Source organism: Belonocnema kinseyi, chromosome 9 (genome assembly GCF_010883055.1).
Source record: "Belonocnema kinseyi isolate 2016_QV_RU_SX_M_011 chromosome 9, B_treatae_v1, whole genome shotgun sequence".
Taxonomy (NCBI): Eukaryota; Metazoa; Arthropoda; class Insecta; order Hymenoptera; family Cynipidae; genus Belonocnema; species Belonocnema kinseyi.
The window spans coordinates 55,383,587-55,388,863 of record NC_046665.1 but is presented as its reverse complement, the minus strand read 5'-3'; the positions used below and the strand labels follow the sequence as shown (position 1 = coordinate 55,388,863).

Here is a 5,277-nt window from a genome sequence, read left to right as displayed (position 1 = left end):
TCTATTTTTTTCAATTTTCTCCGAAACCTTAATACTTTCAATAGTTTTGATTATTATTTCTAAAAGAGTATGCATTGAGCTACATTAATTCATACAACTGATTGCGTTAGCATATTTCTTGACTGAGATATAATAATTAAAGTAAAAATTGTCACAACTCTCCTCGGTCTCCCCTACCATCATTAGAACTTCTATAATTCTGTTTTGGTAGATCAACCAGCAAATCTAATTGTTTGTAGAATTTTTCTTGTATTTTCCTTTTTCTTTTTTCCACTTCTTCAGCATTTTTTCCCCTTATTTGCTAGGATTTGATTACCAATCTGTATGACACGTGCAAAAAAAATCTAATCCATGCATGCAGAGAGGAGAGACCAAACTGCAAATTCTCTTCATCAATAGTTTTTTCCCAGCATTTTATCAACATTGTTAAATTCTGAGGATGTGGCATCACAAAGATAACAGCGCATTGCTGATGCTGTGTTAGTTACAGAATTACAAACTTTCCCATCTACCATTGTAAACTGAAGCTTGTATTTCACGCAAATTTCGATGCCATTAACTATTGTTAGGAAAGGCAAAAGATTTCTTTCCTGTTCCTTAATATTATCGACTTGACCAATTGTTGATTCAGCTGTTTCTTTCATAAAAAGAATTGAAATTGGTCGAAAAAATTTTAGAGAGGATGGGCGCGGATTTTTCCAAACAATTTTTTTCGCATTATTCTCTCCAAGACCATAAATTTCAAATGGAACCAATGAAGAAAAAAAAAATACTTTCGTCAGAACATTTTTCGTCAGTAAATTTTTTTTTGTATCTACTCTGGCCGAACGTACCGTCACACCCCCCTTTAAAAATGAAAGTGAATTCTTTCAGATTTTCTGCAGCGAGTCTCTCTATGATTTCTGATCGTGTGGATAAAATTCTTTGAGTCGTATGGTCTAAAAGTGCTTGTAACGTAACCGAAGTTTCCGTTTCCGTCACAGTCATTGCAAATATTACGCATACAGTCAACAATTTTTTTGTAAACTTACTTCGTGCATCCCTTTGTACTGCTTTTTTGAAAGATTTTTTTCAATAAGTAGTGACAAAGTTTCGTCTCCAGACAACGTTTCTTCTCGAGCATGTTTTAGAGTGTTCCTGTATTCAGATGGTTTTGTTGGTGCACCACTTGAAATATCTTTTACGACCTGGGCCAGTATTTTCTTGAGACTCCGGAAAATTTCCATGGGCATCCTTGAGGGTTTTTTTAAAAGATTGAAGAGTTCTCCTCGGGTGTAGTCTGGAGTGTCTTTTTTGGTTCATCCATTGTGGTTCCGGAAAACAGAATTGTCAGACTTATCAACTAATCAGGAATGTTGCTGAATTTATTATGAAATTCCCAATTAAAAAGTCTGACATCGAAACAGAAAAGAATTTTTCCGTCGACAGATGCCCTAATAATGCATTTGTTTATTAAAGTTGTTTAAAAAATCATAAGATTAATCAACAAATTATGAATTTTCCTAAAGTTATCATAAAATTCCTAATTAAAAAATTGAAATAGAAAAATCCCTGATGAATGCATTTGTTTATTTAACTTGTTTATAATATTAACAGTCATAATCTCAAGAAGAAATTTATTCATCATAATATTGTTTTTATCTAAATTTCTTGTAATATAAATTAAAAAACGTAAAATTATGGAAAATCGTAGAAAAATTTGGTTAACAAATAATTTGTTTATAAACATTTGTTTATATAGATAATATATTTATCAATCGGTCAATATTTTTGGCCGTACGTTATTTTGAACCAAAAAAGTCATATTTTCCCAGTTTTCGACCACCATCCGCCTAGAATAGTCTACAATAATGAGATAACGCGACACGTAGTCAACATATAGTCCAATACTCATTAATCCGCAGCTAATTTTTTCATGAATCTTCAGAAAAAAGTATGTCGGATACTATGCAGGTCTTCATTAGACAGGATACTACAGGATAATTAACTTTTGTCATATGTTAAGACAATTGATTATAGTTTACTTTACATAGTTTTCCACAAAATTATTATATATTTATAGAAATGTGTTAATGAGATAGAATTTTCCGAGTTATCGATTTAAATTATACATACCTTTACTGAATGAATCCACTTTACTTCATTTAAAATCGCCAAATCAAAGAGATTTTGTGAACATTTTTACTGAGACGCACTTAATCACTTGTTTGAATTCTTAACGCAGCGCGAGAATAGGTTAAGTTTGCACTAAAACGTAACGTTATTATAATGCAATGAGCTCCACCTGCTATCTCAAATGAACGCAGAGGATCCTACTCTACCGACTGCAACAGTTCAAATTACAAAAATAAAATTTTTTTCTTCGAATTTTGGTCAGTTTTTTGGGTTTTCCGACCACTGTGCGACACAAAAATCAACGTTTGACTGTTTTGCCACTTATATAGAATATATTGAATTTGAAGATCTTTCTCTAATTATTATTATATAAACACCTACTCTTTAAAAACATAATAATAATAATGATAATAATAATAAATTAAAATAATTAGGCATAAATTATTACGTTGTATTTATTATAATAACATTGTATAGTTGAAAAATTAATTTTAAACTGCAATGGGAAATTAAACAACTAATTAATTATATAACTTAAAGTCGAACTACTTTGTTAAAAATGAATTATTTTCTTGAGTACTAAATTTTTAATCTGAAAATTCCACTATTCCCTTTTCAGTTAAAAATATATATTTCCAAGTATAATATTCTTCTAGACAAGTGGGTAATAATTCATATATTCTGTTAAATTGTCACTGGACGAATTTTCTACCAAATAAACTGATGCATTTTCAACTATTCTACGGAAAATTCCATAATGCTATATAGTCAGGGTCAAAACATAAACTAAAATCTTCCATAACTTATTCTAATGTTAATATTTTGATTGCAAGTTACTTATCGTCGGAATCGCAAAAAAAACTCGATTCCGAATATAATATTTTTAATTTGCCGATTACAAAACTATAATATTTTCAGGTGTGGCATTTTATGCTTCATTAGGACAAAGGGGACCCTCGTTGGCAAAGCTCGAAACAGCGATCTCGCTCAGTCAGGGACGTGAGAAGTCGACCGGAGAGGGTAAGACGAACAGGTAGGCCGCGATCAAATGGATACTGCCAGGAGATTTACTGGGTAGAGGCAAAGATATTATAAACGGTAGAGGTAAGTGAGGGATAGCAGTGGTGGGGGTAAACTTAAGGAGGTATCAATGCGAGTCGGGCTATGACCACTGTAATACCGTAGACAATAAAATCACACCATTATTTACATTTATATTCTGATCCAGTGAAATTCTTCTTCACAACAAAAATTTTTATCAGGAAAGAGACCTGCGATATAAGTAAGATAATATAAGGTAAGATATAGGTAAAACAAGAAAATATCTGCCACAGTATCGGTGGCGTAACCGAATTACGATCCACTGATGTATAGTGTTCCCGGTTGATAGGCAAAATTAACATCTAAAATTATTTATTCATTTCCCTGGTCAAGAACCCGACGTCAATAATAAAAAGAATAGTCTTAATTTTTAAAAACCTTCTCAGAAATTCATAATATTTGAGGGCAAGGAGAAAAAGCGGATATAGATTCACAATTAAAGATTATACAAAAGTAGTTTATTCGACTCTGGCCTATAATTACATTAGCAATAAAATATAAAGTTAATTTAAATATCATTATCTCTTTACTTGATCAACTGTAACATCGCACAAGGCACTCTATATTATCGTAACGAGTAGGATTTGGCAGTCGTTGATGTCGTTCTTATATGGCACAGCGCGCGATATTGTTTTTTCGTATAGTTTTATTTATTATTCCTAACAATTACGAAGTATGAAACGTGATTTAAGAGAAAAACGACAATCGGGCAGAAAAGAGCGCATATAACTTAATTACGACTGTATTATACTTTATTTTATATACATAAGTTGACTTATCGCGACGGACATCAAAGTAGTCCGAATAATCCAGAAAAAAGAGAAACTTTCTGAAATTAATTTATCTACAGCAATGAAAAAATCTTTTGATTACTGGAGTTAAGTTTGATCTAGTGGAGTAATTTCAGCCCCCTTTTCTTCATTTAAAGCTTGGGAAAGTTTTCTAAAACCTATTCTGTGATTCTGCTCTTCGAAAAGTTAGGTTTCTTTCACGATCATGTCTCTCTTCTAAAGATTTCGATGACTAATTTCCAGTTTTCTTAAATACGAAGAATTGTTTAACGATATTTCGTTTTGAAAATATTAAATCTGATGAGGTTTTCTACGGGACCAATTTTATACGAACTCGGGCAGTCACTGGCGATGTTACTGATTTTTTGGAGGCTCAAGTATATTGTTTCTCAAGGCAAAATATGAGACACTTTTTTTTAAGCAAAAGATTTTTATAATGAACTCAGGGCTACTTAACCTATTACTATGGTCGTGCGGTCTGTGATTGTGACCGTACTTAAATAACGTATCAGACCAAGAGGGAGGGAGGGCTGAGAGATTTTGTTACGATTTTTCACGGAGGTAACAAATAAAAACAAATAAAAAATAATTTGAACAAAGTAAATCATCTACGTAATTTTACAGAAATTCAATATGAATTTCACTTTACGCATCAAAGATAGCTGGTGAGTTAAAAACGAACCTAGCCAAAACCAATTTTAAAAAATGCAAGCAATTTCAATGTGGAAAAATTAAGGGGTTCAGAAAAAAATCCTGCAAAAGTCAGGGAATTTTTATCACTTTAAATAACTTTCAAGCAGAATAAATCTGTAAAACAACAATTTTAATTTGAAGTGGTTTTATACCCCTTAAAAAAGATTTTGGGTTTAAAATGAAAAATGAAAAATTTGTCAGAGAAAAATTATGGAATTTTCAAAATTATGTTTTGCGGTTACCCTGATATAATATTCTTATTCGTAATTTATCTGCCTTGTATTTTTAGATTTATTTTTTCTGCAGTTGCTTTTGCCTGAAGATTATCTTTTTAGCTATAAATTGTGTAATTTGTTCGAAAATTCAACAATTTTGTTAGTTACTTTTTGGCGGAAAATTTGCTTATTTTTTTTAGAAAATTTACTTGTTTAAAATTCATATTCTGGTGCTACAAAATCAACTCAACTTTTTCGATTTTTTTTTAATGAAAATTTCATTCTTTTTTAAGAATTTGTTTTTTTTTCAATTTGAAAAATCATTTATTGACGTAGAAATTGAATCTTTTTTGGATGAAAAT

General features: G+C 31.1%; 1 protein-coding gene across 1 annotated transcript in view; it reads left to right on the top strand.

The window, feature by feature from the left end:
- LOC117180549 (collagen alpha-1(I) chain-like) overlaps positions 1 to 5,277 on the top strand; it is a 188,524-nt gene that overhangs the window by 182,480 nt on the left and 767 nt on the right. The window lies entirely within an intron of this gene.